Source organism: Triticum urartu, chromosome 7A (assembly GCF_056163025.1).
Source record: "Triticum urartu cultivar PI428250 chromosome 7A, HENAU_Tu73, whole genome shotgun sequence".
Lineage (NCBI taxonomy): Eukaryota > Viridiplantae > Streptophyta > Magnoliopsida > Poales > Poaceae > Triticum > Triticum urartu.
The window spans coordinates 156,718,994-156,735,238 of NC_141879.1; the positions used below are offsets into that span (position 1 = coordinate 156,718,994).

At 46.4% G+C, this 16,245-nt stretch overlaps 1 long non-coding RNA gene across 1 annotated transcript; it reads right to left on the reverse strand.

The window, feature by feature from the left end:
• Positions 1-12,428: 12,428 nt before the first annotated feature.
• LOC147958720 (uncharacterized) lies at positions 12,429-15,125 on the reverse strand. Its single transcript, XR_015610929.1, has 3 exons — positions 14,120-15,125; positions 13,742-13,957; positions 12,429-12,912 (listed from the first exon to the last, which is right to left on the reverse strand). It is a non-coding gene; the product is annotated as an uncharacterized LOC147958720 (long non-coding RNA).
• Between the last annotated feature and the right edge of the window lie 1,120 nt (positions 15,126-16,245).

The following is a 16,245-nucleotide window of genomic DNA, read 5'->3' on the forward strand; positions in this document are numbered from 1 at the left end:
CAAACGAGGCCTACTTGCTTTATCAGCCCTACTGGGCTGCAAATCTTTCAAGATGAGGAGAGTTTCATTCGGTTTGCCCAGAAATGGGCTGTACATTTTTAAAACACATCAAACCGGGAATTACTTTCAATTTTTTTCATTACAAGATTTTAAATTCCATTGATTTTTATGCGTGGACAATTATTGGATTTTATATTTATATAAATCATTTTTCAAAATAGTTTGAATGTGAATCGATATTTTGGGATTAAAAACAGTTGACCGCACCGAAATATGCAAAATTTCGTATACTTTTTAACCGTGGCCACAATATGGGGTGTAATGCTAACAAAAAGAAGATGTGCTCCAAAAAATTCTTAAGAATTAGCAAATGGGCTGTACATTATTAGAAATAATGCACACAAGAGCAGTGACTGTTGGATGTCCATCCAACGGCTGTCGTGCTTCTTCAATCTCTGCTCTTCCTGCTCCAGCCGCTCAAACAAGCGCCGGCGAGACTGCCTGCTCCCTCCTCCCGCGGCCGGCTATGCTGCCGCGCAGGCCTCACGGCCCCACCGGACTCCCATCGCTGGCCTAGCCATCCCTCTTCTCACCCACACCTGCTGTTATTCTCTGGGGACAGCAGATGAACCAGTAAACCCTCGTACTCCTCCGCATGGGAAACTACTGCCGAGTCTTCCATGGCTCTGTGTCGTTCCCTTCCGAGGCCTCGCCGTCGTCCACCGCCCTGGTGCTCTCGGCACAGCCTGGTCAATGTGGTCAATGAACGATATCCATCAGAAGTCGACTGTACATGGAGAGGCTGACAGCTGGGTTCACGGCCTCACACAAGGAAATGCCTCCTTATTACGTGCAAAATAATGATTCCTCCACCTGACAGCTAGGACCCATGGGAAGGGCTTCTGTATTTCGTGAAAAAAAGTTCCCCCCGCTGACAGGTCGGACCCACTAGCTATATCTTTGCACGCAAGGAGGTGCCTCCTTATTACGCACAAAAAATGAATACCCCCTACTAGCTGGGACCCACCATAGTGGGTGGCTGACTTGTGGGCCTACTAAGGGCTTTGTCAACTTAATCAATATGAACGATTCTAGCTCCAGTGACCGTACGATGTCCATCCGACGGGCCATAGTGCTTCTTCAACCTTTGGTCTTCTTGCTCCAGCCGCCCAAAGCAGCACCGGTCGTGCCGCCTGCTCCTGCCTCCCGTGGCCAGCTGTGCTGCCACGGAGGCCTCACTGCCCACATACTACTCCCACCGCTAGCCAGGCCATCCCTCCACTCACCCGCACCCCCTGTTATTCTGCGGCGACGGCAGCGTCACACTGCAGCCGAACCAGTGAACCCTCAAACTCCTCTCTGTGTGGGCATCCACTACCGCGTCTTCCCCAGCTCCACGCCATCCCCTTCCTAGGCCTCGCCGTCGTCCACTGCCTTGGTGCTCTCGGCGCGGCGTGGTCAATGTGGTCAACGACCGACTTCCATCGGAAGAGTACTGTACATGGAGAGGCTGACAGCTGGGTCCACAGTCGGAGCTGGGTCCATGACCACAGCCCAGTTTTTTTGTGATTTGCCAAGTAAGTCACTTTGTCAGGCCCATTGGGCTGCAAATCTTTACAGACGAGGAGAGCTTCATCCGTCTGGCCGGGAAAATGGCCTATCAGTAATGAGAAATGGGTTGTACATTTTTAAAACACATCAAACCGACATTTAGTTTCAAATTTCTTTTTTTCATTTCGATATTTTAAATTGCATTGATTTTTATGCGTGGACAATTTGTTGGATTTTATATTGATATACATTTATTTTTAAAATTAGTTTGAATGTAACTCGAAATTTCTGGATTAAAAACAGTTCGGACCGCACCAAAATATGCAAAATTTCGTATAATTTTTTAACCATGGCCACAATATGGGCTGTAATGCTAACAAAAAGAATATGGGATCCAAAAAAACCTTAAGAATTAGCAAATGGGCTGTAAATTATTAGAAATAATGGCAGATGGGCTGTATGCTGTTTTCCATGGATTTGAGGCTTTCCTAAAAAAAAGGTTGACGCGTAAGCAGTGACTGTTGGATGTCCATCCAACGGCCGTCCTGCTTCTTCAATCTCTGCTCTTCTTGCTCCAGCTGCTCAAACAAGCGCCGACGGGACTGCCTGCTCCCTCCTCCCCATGGTCGGCTGTGCTGCCGCGCAGGCCTCACCGCCCCACCGTACTCCCATCGCTGGCCTAGCCATCCCTCCACTCACCCACACCTGCTGTTATTCTCCGGCAACGACAGACGAACCAGTAAACCCTCATACAGTCGTACTCCCCTCTGCGTGGGAAACAACTGTCGAGTCTTCCCTGGCTCTGTGTCATTCCCTTCCTTGGCCTCGCTATCGTCCACCAACCTGGTGCTCTCGGCGCGGCCTAGTTAACGTGGTCAACGACCGACATGCATCTGAAGTGGACTATACGTGGAGAGGCTGACAGCTGGGTCCATGACCGCACGCAAGGAAATGCCTCCTTACTATGTGCAAAATGATGATTCCTCCACGTGACATCTGGGACCCACCGAAAGGCCTCTGTATTTCGCGAAAAAATGTTACCGCCACTGACAGCTCGAACCCACCAGCTATATCTTCGCACACAAGGAAGTGCCTCCTTATTACGCACAAAAAAATGAATACTCCCCGTGCTAGCTGGGACCCAGTATAGTGGCAGGCTGACTTGTGGGCCTACTAAGTTGACGGGGACGGAGGACTTTGTCAACTTAGTCAATATGCACGATTATAGCTCCAGTGACCGTACCATGTCCATCCAACGGCCGTAGTGCTTGTTCAACCTCTGGTCTTCTTGCTCCAGCCGCCCAAACCAGCGCCGATCGTGCCTCGTGCTCCTGCCTCCCGTGGTCGGCTGCGATGTGGCGGAGGCCTCGCCACCCCCTACTACTCCCACCGCTGGCCAGGCCATCCCTCTACTCACCCACACCCCCTGTTATTCTGCGGCGATGACAGCCTCACACTGCAGCGAACTAGTGAACCCTCATACTCCTCTACACGTGGGCATCCACCGCCGCATCTTCCCCGGCTCCGCGTCGTCCCCTTCCTAGGCCTCGCCGTCGTCCACCGCCCTGGTGCTCTCGGCGCGGCGTGGTCAACGTGGTCAAGGAACGGCTTCCATCGGACGTGGACTGTTCGTGGCGAGGCTGACAGCTGGGTCTATGGCCGCAACAAGGAAGTGCCTGCTTACTACGCACAAAATAATTATTCCTCCACCTGACAGCGGGGACCCACCAGACAGGCTATCATATTTTGCGCAAAAAAAACATTTCCCCTTGACTTCTGGGACCCACCAACTACATCTTCGCACGCAAGGAAGTGCATCCGGGCAAAAAAAAACGATTCGCCCCCTGACTGCTGGGACCCACCAGCTACATCTTCACACGCAAGGAAGTGCCTGACAGTCGGGACCCACTTGGTCGAAGCGTATGTAGCGTTGTCATTCTGGTCGTGAATGTGTACGTACATACTGGTCGATGTAGATGCGCGCACGTAGCATGTACACATACGTACAGCGGCCAGTGTGCAAGAAAGAAAATACGGCCACATACGTACATACGGGTGTGGTCTCGAACGCCTACTCGCACATACGTATGGCTAGGGCTCGTGTACATGGCTGGGTCATAACAGAGAAACTACGTCGTCGTTGTGTTCATGGGGAGCCAACCGGCTGGGTCGAAACGGAATGCGTCGTCGTGTTCCTCGGGAGGGCTTGGACGGAACAGCCGATGGAAACTAGGCCTGGCGTAACGCAGAACGGAGGAAACGACCTTGTGTTCGACCGTCCATGTTCGAAACGGGATCCTGTTCATCGGGAGGGGTCTGGCGTACCGCAAAATGGAGGAAACGAACCTCCTACGGTCGAAACGGGGTCTTGTTGATCGGGAGGGGTGTGGCATACCGCAAAACGGAGGAAACGGACTTGTGTTGGAGCGCTACGGTCGAAACGGGGGTCCTGTTCATCGGTAGGGGTGTGGCATACCACAAAACGGGACTCCAGGGACACTGTTCATCTCCACCGTCGCAATATGGGCTACTGTTCATCCACCGTCGACCTCCTCCAGCCTCCACCTGCGACTGTTCATCCATGGGCTCCTGTTCATCCAGCCTCCACCGCGCGCTACTCCACCGGCTATTGTTCAACCAGCCCTCTCCACAGGCTCCTGTTCAACCACCCCTCCACAGGCTATTGTTCATCCAGCCCTCCACTAGGTCGTCCTGTTCATCCAGCCCTCCACGGGGTCCTGTTCATCCAGCCCCAACCGGCTTGATCGATCGGGGTCCTGTTCATCCAGAGGCAACACCACGGGGTCCTGTTCATCCACCCCACCTGGAACTGTTCATCCAAACGCCCCAGCAATGCTCACTGTTCATCCAGAGGTAGCATCGATCGGCTTCAGTTAGCAGCAATAGCGAAGGAATTGCTCGATCGGGTTCAGTTAATAGCCATCAATCGATCGCTCGGGTTCAGTAACGCGTAGCCTGCAGTGCAATCGCTCGGGTTCAGTAGGCGAATGCCTCGCTCGGGTTCAGTTAGAGCCCAATGCCTTGCACCCACGTGCGTGTGTGTATGAGAGAAACGCGCAAACCTCCATGCATCGCTCGACCCCGACCACCCACCGTAACTGGGAACACCCCGATATTTTCCTCGCCCTCGCTTCTACCATGTTTTTTTCCGTCATGGACGGCCCAAAGAATGTCATGCAGCTGCGTCTCCGGCCCTCCCAGGACGAAAAGACCATTTTCTGCCATGATTTTTTGCCGTAGAAGTAGGAGCCCACCACATCTATGATCATACCGGGTTTTGTCACAATTATCGTCATAGAAGTGTCATAAGTATAAATTTTTTTCGTTTGGCCCAAAATGTCATGGATGTGTCTTTTTTTTGTAGTGATGCCAACTCACAAATAGATCAATGGTAAACTAGCATATGCAAAGCCCAGCGATGCTCCAGTGTTCATTGGTCCCAAGCGATCGTAAGCAACTCCCCTCTTCGATGGTCCAACAGCCTAAGCACTGGAGAAGAAGCGCACCCTGAGCCTCTGAACATAGGATTTTCCATTGCCTGATCGTTGCGCCCAACAGATCCGTAGCATAGCATATACTTCGCCATCTTCGCCCCTGGAAAACAAAGTCATTTCACAAATGCCATAAGATCCAAAAGGCAGCAATAGTAGTTATGTTCAAAGCTTCACAATGTTTCCTTCTCTTCCAGAAGGAAGAGAGCAGAGCAAAAGAATCAGGTGTAGTAATGTTAAAGCTTTCAGCCACCAGCTCCCAAACTTGTCTAGCAACAATACAGTCAAAAAAGAGATGTGGAGTTGTCTCTGGTTCATCACAAAAGACACAGGTCTTGTCCTCTACATGTCTGCCCTTGGCCAGGTTATCTTTGGTCAAGCTCTTATTATAATATATCAACCACAGAAAACATGGATATCGAGAGGGATTTTAATTTTCCAGATATCATCTCTAATATGAGCAGGTATCCCCCCAAAGTTGATTAATTCGTAAAAAGACTTGACAAAATATTTGCTGGAAGAATTCAGCATCCACACAGGTTGGTTTGGAGAGTTAGACATCACAACCTTCTTAACTATATTAATGAGATCATCCCATCTAATCATAGCCCCCTCGTCTACACATCTCCTAAAAGTGAGTTGGATTTCACCTCCCACCCAGACCCGTGCAAGAGTGGCCTCTTGATGTTGACATATATCAAATAGGTCCCAAAATGTAGTTTTTAGAGAACAGTCCCCAATCCATATATCATGACAGAAGGCAATACTTTTGCCATCTCCAGGGACCCACTTATAAAATTTTTTAGCTGCTGCAAGTGCCCAGGATAAGCTTATCATGAAAGGGGACCCCAAGGTTGCCCTAGCACTAAAGAAATTGGGGCTGTTAATATTATATTTGTAGGCCAAAATCTTTTTCCAATTACTATCTCTATCATCATAAAATCTTTTCCCCCAAGAAGCCAAAAGGGCCATATTGAAACCTCTAAGGTTGGGAACCCCCATACCACCAAATTCCTTCTTCCTGGAGATCAGCCCCCAGTTAGCAAGATGATATTTATGGTTTTCACCCACATTACCCCAGAAAAAGTGAGACATTTGAGATGTAATCATATCAATAGCCCATTTGGGAAATTTAACAGTAGACATCAAGTAGGCAGGAATACTGGCAGTACAAGTAGTAAGAAGGATCAATTTGCCCCTGTAGGAGAGAAATATCCCAAGCCAACCAGTTATATTCTTAATAATCCTGTCTATAATGGGTTGAAGATCTTCCCTTCTAAGCTTTTTAAAATGCAAAGGAACTCCTAGGTATTTAAAGGGGAAATCCCCAAGTTGACAATAGAAAACTTGAGCAAAATCTTTAGACAGTTGATCAGAGACATAATAGTATGCAAATCACTCTTGTGAAAATTAATCAAACTAGAAAGTTTCTCAAAGCAAGTTAGAATCCATTTCAAATTTTTGGCACATTATAAAGAATTGTCAAGGAAGAGAATAATATCATCAGCATATTGCAGGCTGACCCCCCTAGAAATGGCATGGGTTAAAAGCCCACAAATCAAGTTTCTATTGTCAGCTTTATGGAGCATCTTAGAAAAGACATCAGCCACCAAGTTGAACAACAAGGGTGAATGAGGATCACCTTGCTTCAAGCCTTTACCCCCAGCAAAATGGAGGCCATTGGTGTCATTAATTCTGACTTGGAATGTCCCTTGGTGAATAGTAGACAAAACCCAACCTACCCATTTATTGCCAAAGCCTCTAGAAAGAAGCATTTCCTTTAGAAAATCCTAACTCACTCTATCATTGGCTTTCTCATAATCAAGTTTAAGAATCAAACCACTAGATACAGACCTGTGTATCTCACGAATAACCTCATGGGCCATAACCACACTTCCTAAAATAAATCTGCCTTTATTAAAGGCAGTTTGATTGGGAGAAATAAGCTTGTCACACAAAGGGGAAACCCTAGTGGTCATAGCTTTAGAGAAAATCTTGACAACACAATTACTAAGACTGATAGGCCTAAAATTCTTCATGTCTCTATCCAGAGGCACTTTAGGTATGAGGGTAATAATGGCATAGTTCAGTTTATATATATCTAAAGCACCATTCTCAAAATCTCTAACCATCCACATAAAATCCTTTTGGACCAGCTCCCAGAAGGTTCGGTAAAATAAAAAGGAAATGCCATCAGGGCCAGGAGCACCACTAGCATAAGAGCTCATGATAGCTTGTTTAATTTCCTCTTCAGGAAAAGGTCTCTCTAGAAGTTCTCTCTCCTCATCACTAACCATTTCATCAATGGACCAAAAATCAGCATCCAAATGGATGTCAGGTTTAGGTTCAAAAGCAAACAAATCTTTATAAAATGAAGTAGCCACCTCAAGCATATCATTGGTAGAAGTAACCACACCATTTGGGCCATTCAACTCAGTAAGATGATTCTTCCTATGCCTATGATTAGCAAGGGCCTGGAAGTAAGCATTGTTCCTATCTCCCTCTAAAATTTTCCTGTCCCTAGATCTCCGCCATAAGGCAGTTTCCTCTTTTTTTTTGAAATCTCATCAAGTTCCTTCTTAATATCCTTCATCCTATCAAAATCAGTAACAGAGAGTTGCCGAGATTCAGACATGACATCAAGAGTATCAGACTCCATAAGGAGTGCCTTCTTCTTCTTCTTCTTTTTCAAAGCTGCTCCTCTATTAATACTCCTCCTATTTGTTTTCTTCCTAAGAACCCTAGTCTTAGCCATCCAGTTATCAGCTGAAGAGTTAGATGAGGACACAAAATTCCAAGCTTCTATGACCATTTGATGGAACCTAGGCTAAGAGAGCCACCATTTTTTCAAATCTAAACGGTTTAGGATTAGTTGGGGCTCTAGCTCCAGTGTTCAGGACTAAAGGGGTGTGATCACTCCCCACTCTGGTGAGTGCTGACAAAGTTGAGAAAGGGAAATGGGCATCCCAGTCCACAGAAGTGAACACTCTATCAAGAACAACAAAAATAGGGAACTCTGGTTGTTAGACCAGGTAAAAACTCTATTAGAGATAGAAATGTGCATCAGGGCCCATCTGTTGATCCAGTCATTGCAAAGAAATGCAGTTTGTTGGTTAATCTGGCCACTACTCTTTTCAGCTTCATTCCTAACCAAGTTAAAGTCCCCACAAATCATGGTAGGATAAGATGCATTTGTCAAAGTATCATGCAGTTCAGCAACAAAATCCATTTTAAATTCAAGATATGCAGAACTATAAACCAGCACCATTTGCCAAACAAAACCATCATTCTTATTTTTGATAGTAGCAACAATAGAAAATCTTTGGTTAATAAAACCAACAACCTCAAAGATATTTTTCTTAAACCCCAAGAGGATCCCTCCAGCAGTATTACTAGCAGGCAGGAATTGCCAAACAAAATTATCAAATCTATCAATAGCTTTGAGGAAACCCTCAGAAATGATTTCTCTCTTAGTCTCTTGAAAACCAATAAAATCAGGATTAGTTTTAGCAATAGTATCACACATGCACTGAATTTTTCCAGGTTATCGAAGACCCCTAATATTCCAAATAAGACCTATCATGGATTAAGCAATTTTAAAAGGACGAGATAAGCCACAAGGCTTGTCCTTAGTTAGGACAATGCGTGTTTTCCTAACAGCAACAACATTGCCAACTAGCTCAAAGGAGAAGTCAGTCACAGGTGTACTAACTATTTCATTGATTTCAATATCTAGGTTATCAGGCAGAACTATTTCAGGATTATTGCTGGCAAAAACCAGACATCTCTCTTTCTCCTCAACTACCATCTCATCAATGGTGTAATTCTTTTGAGATTCATCTGCTCCAATTGTTAAATTCATTTGTCCCATTTGATCAACAAGAATAGATTTATCAATTGTAGAAAAATATTTACCTTTAAATGTTTTTGGGATCTCCAGATTTTTCTTCCCCTTATATGCAACAGCTTTCTCCAAGATGCTGACATTTCCATGCCCTCTGGTAGCAGGCTTTTGAGTTAGCACATGTCCCCATTTAGATTTGTTCTCAGGAATGGTTCCATCTTTCTGGGCTTGGGTGAGTGATTCCAGTAAGGATCTCTTCAAGGTCTCACTTTGTAAGATATGGATGGCCTCAGGGGAGAGAACCCCCCAACTCCTCTTCTTTAGGTTCCTCATTTTCAGAGTCAGACAAGTCCATAGACCTAAGCAGGCCCTCACAGTAATCCATACTACCAGATCTCTCCACATATATAATCATATTGTCATTCTTTCCAGAAGGAGCATTTTTTTTGAATCAGACTCTCTCCAATCACTATATCACCCTCTCCCTCATTTCCATCATCATTTTTGCATTGTTCTAGGAGATTGTCTTTCTGTTCAATCCTAACCTCAAATCCATCAGAAGATGGGGCATCATGATCAACCTCAACTATTGCACATCCCATGATAAAATTCTCCTGATCAGAATCAGGGTACAGCTCCATAGGTGAAATCACCAAACTCTGAGCCACATGCTTGCTGGTAGACCCATGTTTGGCTGAGAAGTTGGCTTTATCTAGCTCATCGATAGCCAGACCACCATCTCCTGATCCATCAGATGTATGTTCTCCATGAGTCCCTCTGCCTTCTTCTACTTGACTTTCCTCTGCTCTTTCTTCTTCCTCATCACCATCCTCATCATCACATCCACATCAATGATAGAGTCTACTCCACCCACATGTTCAAAGCCCTCAACAGTAAAACCTAGCAGGAAGAGTTTCTTCTTCATCTCAATCAGCCTCTAAAAAGGTATCTTAGTGGGATCTCTATAGGCAATTTTTATCCTAACATTCTCAAAGAAAGTCCTGAACATGCCATTCCAATCTACATCAGTAAGAACCCCAAAGAGTGAAGCAATTTGAGCAAATACTTTCCATGCACACCATTTTGGAGGAGTGCCTTCAATCAGAACCCGGCTTCAATCAATTCCCCAAAAGGTTCACAACCTCCCTTCCATTCAGTCAAAGTGACATTCACATCCCGAGGAAGAGAAAACCTAGGTAGCTCAATGAGGTACTCTACTTTCTTCCAAGGGGGAAATCTGACCAAGGTCTTGCTGGATAGCCCTCTAATCTGCCATGGCCATTGCCTAGTCTTGCGAAAAGTTACAGTCAGAAATTCCATCAGCTTAGTGCAGTCTACCTCTCCTTTTAAAATTTTCACCACAACACAGTTCTGGAAGTTTAGCCATTTGACTCATTGGCTACAGGAACATCAACATGGTAGAAACCAAGCCCTCGACCTCCAGTGCCAAAGAAAGCAGCAGTAGGTTGCACCTTGGACCACGCTGCATAGTTGTTGATGTTGTGATTTTACTGGCAGATAAAACATGCTTTCGGCTTCATGCAATTTCCAACATAATGATCAAGGCCCCCACAATTGAAGCAGATCATTTCTTTATACCTAGGATCAAGGACTTGTTCCACTTCAACTTCGCCAGATTGAGAAAACTGTACCTAGGCCGAGCCCGCAGTTGAGCCCGTGGATCTGGTTGGTTTGGGGGTAGGGGCTTGCTCCTTCACGGGCGGAGTAGATGGCTGCTTGCGCCCAGCGAACGAGGTGGTCTTCTGCCCCGCCACCTTGGATTGGCCAGTAGCAATATTTCCTCCCCCCTCTTGCCTGGCGATCGGCCATCTCCGACCCACGCTTCACTACCTCCGCGAAGGAAAGCGAGCCGGGGCGAATTCCCTCTCCCGAGACTTTGATGTTTTTCGGTGGTAGATCAAATGGCCGAATTGAAGCAGGGAAACAATCAGCAGCCACGAAAGAATTGCTCTCAACTAGGTCTTTCCGAATCCAGCAGACGAATCTGGATTTGGGGTTGGTCTGAGGCGGCCGGCAGTGAGTTTTATGATTGTGGCAGCGCGAGGGGGGGAAGGATAAGCTAGAGCTGGCCAAAATGCTCCTCCACACTTTCTAGGGTTTCCACTTTACGTAAATGACTCACTCTACCCGCTTTCTCACCCAGGACACGTACTTTGAAGGTGGGACCACTCAGCGCTGGGTTTGAAGGGGAGGAATAGCAAAATGCCGTCGTCCCCAAAATGACATGCATGCCTAGGTTTCGATCGAGCCCCTCGCCGGCGCCCAACTCTGATGAGGTTTCACCAGCTATAGAAACAACAACACGCTCCTCAACATGCACAGATTTGTGAGGGAGAACCCGCAATTTCACTACCAATTCCTCACCCTGAGTATAAACACTCGAATCAATTTGGTTTGCAATCCTTCTCTGGCATAATCGGAAATCCCGCAACCGAGCTTTTAATGATAAATATGCATGAATGTAGTGCATACTTATCTCACCAGGCCAAGGAGGGGGTTCGATAAGTCTTCGCTCAGCTCGAATCAGTCAGGGCGGTCGATCTACTCACGACATTGGGGCCAAACGATCCCCGGCGAAAGGAACTCTGGCGGGATGTTGGTGATGCCCTCCCACGAATGCGGTCGGATGTTGAGCCTGGATGGGTTCGCCGTCCTGAAGTTCTCCCACTGTGCAGCTTGACGCGGATCCGTCGACTCGGCCTCCTGGATCGCCCAGAAGAGGAGCTCTAGATCCTCGCAGCCGTCGTCTCCGATGAAGCGCGCGTGCTCGACGAAGTTTGCGTGGCGGAGGATGTGGAGATGGATATCCCCCACTCGTCCCTGTCGGGTAAGCGTTCCAGCACCACCCGACGCATCTCGCGGCGAGCCTCCGGCGAGTTCGGATCAATCTCGGGCAGCCACACTGCTGCAGGAGGTGGGAGTGCCCACGGTTCCGCTACCCCCACCACCGGCGCAAGCCGGCGAACCTGAACGCCGCGGCGACACGCTCCAGCCATGTGAGATCTCCGATGGGGATTTGGGGTGGGGAGAGCTCGATGAGGTGCGGGGGTGGGTGGGAGGTTGGGGATTAGCTCGCTTTAATGGAGCCTCGTATGCTTCGCCCGAGGGAGAGGGGAGGGGAGGGGAGGGAGAGGGAGCCATCCCCCTCATGTTGTCGGCTATACCTCGAAACCCAGGAAGAAAATTTTCTAGCGATGGAAACAAAATGAATCATTCAATTCCTAGCCCTTAATTACTACCACACAGTACATGCTTCCTACGAACTAATCACCGCACAAGTCTTTGTATATATACTAGGAAAAATGCCCGTGCGTTGCAACGGGAGAAAAAATATTAAATTCTAAATAAATTCATATTGGTGGTCCACGACCATATCTATGTGGCAGAGAAATCCGAGAATTCTCAAGCGTGAACATTCAATGGTCTGTCTTCGGGATCTTCTCAGGCAACCTCATAAAATTGAAGCATTTTCTCGTTTAGTATGAGGTCAAACAAAAAAGTTAGTTCACACGCATATTGTTTATCCCAATTTCCCGCAATATGTCCTTTCATACTCTACATACTGCTAAAAGCTAACTACAGAACGAACATACTCATTCTCCAGAACTAAACTCAACCAAATTATGGTACAAAACTACAGAACATACTCATTCTCCAGAACTAAACTCAACAAATTACGGTACAAAACAACCAAATTATGATACAAAAAAGTTGTACATGTTTGTATTGAATGGAACATCCTTGTGATTTTCCCATGTTTCTGTTAGTCTTTATGTAGAACTTTCGCCTTGTGTATCACCGCCACATGACTGCCCTACACTCTTGCTCTCCATCACTTTATTTCACTCCAATTTACTCTGTTGTCACATGGCTGCCTTGTATAGCTCAAGTAACCTAGAATCCACCATGTGAATTTGGGAGCTAGAACAACGCGCTCTATAGCTTCACTTCAACACCTCGTCATGCTCCGTGATGGTGCCGCTGCTGCATGCCATTTCAAATGAGTAGCCTCTCATTGTTTTATATAGCCATAACCTATTTTTCTTATCCATGAAAGCTAAAATATGATACAGTATAGTTTATTTTTATTAGCTTTCATGACACCATGTCTTTCCAAATATGAACATTGGTAGAGAAAATTACTTTATGATCTCCGCCAAACATTACAACAAACACGTGGTATACAACTGAAATCAAAATATGTACCTTAGCTGCAAAAGGCCATGGTTCTGAATCTATGGCTGGCAGAGAATATGGTTTTCATCAGAATCTACAATGGTGATATATTTTCAGAAATATAAACACTGTAATTGCCAACCTATATTAACAAGTTGACTATTACAGATTCACTTTATGCTTGCAAAGAGCCTTTCAAATAATCTTTATCAGTTTGTCTAGCTCTATCAAAGCACAGTCCAACTTCCCTCTTGAGATCTGTATAAATGATCCATTAGCTAGCAAACAACTTGTATATTGCTGGGCATATTTTTAGAATCAAACTTTTTAGTAAAAGCACCTGCCTATCAAAATCCTTGGGTCTTCCTTAGTTTCATAGTCTATAGTTCATTAACTGAAAGTGAAGATAGATGCTGGGCCGGGACCAACTGAAACATGGATCAGAAAGCAAGTGGAATGAAACATCAATCCATCCTAAGCCGTTTGAGGTGATGGAGTTCTGAGCCGCGGCTCACTGAAGGTTGATGATATCATTGGACATTTAGTTGTCTGAAGCAAAGAATCTTCTTTCAACCCTTTGTGAAAAGGCAGAATCAATGTGACCACATGAACAAGAGATAGAAGATGAGAAACTTACAATCAGGATTTGGGCTGTGTCAGTCAGGCTTGTGCTGCGCATTGGTAGGCGGTGATGCCAAAGCTGGGGCAGGGGAGTCTGCGCCTCCACTCTGTCACATGATATGCATCGTACGTCACCAAACGATCTCCGGCCACACTCATTCCTTCACCAGTGTCGTTGGCAGGCCACTGATGACAACTAACTGTGGTAAGAGGTGCAGACCCAATCCTCCGCCTCCAACACAAAATCGATCCATCACAAATGATACGAAAATAAGCAGCATAATTTTTCTGACACTTGAATTAAAAAACTACTAAAACCAAATTCATGTTGCTATTTGAATGCACAAATACACTGTATCAACTAATGCATTGTGCATGGAAAACGGGGAATTACCTCTTGTTACAACCAGAAGCTTCAGGATTTACTTTGCCTGTTAATTCCACCGACTACATTGGTGTAGCTCTCTTCCTTGCCGTGTCTATTCCTCTGCTGCCGCACGAGAATAAACAACAGTAAGCGATTTAGCCAATGTGAAGTCATCCTTTTACTTGCATCTTAAATCGGAAGTGAAAAAGAAACTCAACTATGCACATTAGCAGAAATCATACTGCCATGGGAAACAACACCAAATAAAGCATCTTCAGTTCATATATGTAAGAAAAATATATGCTAGCAAGCAATAGTGGTGCTCCCGAAACTGTAATCGTCGAGTCCCTACATAACCAGCGACCATTGTTTCGTCGCTTTGCTCGCACATCAGACATACACGCCTTTGCCCAAACATCAGGGAAATGTTTGGGCGCTGTCATCCTTGAATCAAGGGTCAACCAAAAATAACAAATCAATCTCCATGTCCAACATAATTTGCAAAATCAAGTGAGTATTTCCTCTCTCGATCTCCTCGCTCTGCTCAACTACGGGAGCCGGCAGAGCCAGACAGGGGAACTTGTGTGCGCAAGCGTCAACTCCATAGCACGTCATGAGCCGGCGAGCAGCGCCCCGAGGAAGTGAAGATGGATGTACCAGGGAGAGGCGGCGGTATCCTTGTGCATAGCAGCACGAGGCAGTGGCGGAGATCCGGGGGGGGGGGGGGCACAGAGGTGGCGAGGTCAGTCCTCGGCGGGTTCGCCCGCAATTTGGGTGTCCACCGGCAGGCAGCGTGCTCCAAGGAGCCGGCGGGCGAGGCTCCGTCAAGGATATTGACCGGCGTAGGGGGACTACGATGACGACCGGGGATGGGAGAGGGTGGCAAGGGTTGTCAGGATCGGAGGGATGGGGCGCGACTGCAGCTGGAACCCTAGCGTCGGGGCGCCTCACGTTCTCGTAGGGGAGACCGGGAGAGAGGGGGCCTGTAGAATCGTTTTTATTTCCCTAGATCCCAGCGAAGGATTGATCAATCAGCCCCAAAAATCTTACATGAATTTTGTTTTGGATCTGAGAGACCCATTTGAATCGGTGGAGATCCTTGATAGAGGGCGGGATGGGTAGGGCAGATCTGACGGCAGCGAGGTAGGACGGAGGAGGCTGGGCAGCCGCATACATGGGGCGACGACGTGGGGTCTGCGCGTGATGGGAGATAGGCGGCTAGAAGAGGAGGAGAATGTGACCCTATCCCGCGTGCGTGCGGGATCGACGGCCCAATCACAGATTTCTCATCCCCAAATTGTACCACCTCGTTTATATTACATTTTGTCCATACAAATTGTAAAAGCGTATTATGACATGAGAAGAAATCGTATTATGACGGTGAACCCGACAAAGTCAATTTGTGCTTTATTATTAGGGAAAGATGTAATTCTTCTATGTTCAAATAATATCATGCATATGAAGCATGAACGGAATCGAAGCACACGGTGGAAGCAACGAGAATAAGAAGATACAATACAATGTTTTTTGTTACATAAATCATGCTTTCGACAATTGTGCATCACGCTTTCTACACAGCTGGCTGCAATTTTTGTTATACAGTATGCTTCCAACATTTGTGTATTGTGCTTCAAGTGCTCAAATTGAATGGCCTCAACGTCCAGTTCTAACAAAAAACAACCTACAAAAATTGATATTTAGGAACGTAAAACAGATCTTGAGAGCAGTTAATTAGGACAGATTTTTAGGAAGCAGTTAATAAGGAAAATGACAATTTTAGTGGAGGACTTTATTATCCCCTAATTAGGTGGAAACTCCCACGTAGTGGGCCATTCTAATCCAACGGCTCAACACTCTCCTATTCAATGGTTATGGACTGGTCTGCTAGATGCCAATTAGCAGTAGTCTGATGGCTAGTGGTTCCCAATTAAATTACTCAAACATGGTGATGGAGTACATAGTGATGAGGGTTGATTTACAAGCTAACACAAAGTTGGGGATGGAGGGAGGCATGACGGTGATGATGAAGAGGGCGCCGGGTCTCCGGCCGGTGTCAGCGTGGAGGCGCCTCCTCTCTTCCTTCTTCCTTGACTTGCTCCTTCTCTCTATGGTGGAGTTGCTGCAATGGAGGTCTGGTGGCTGTAGATGAGACT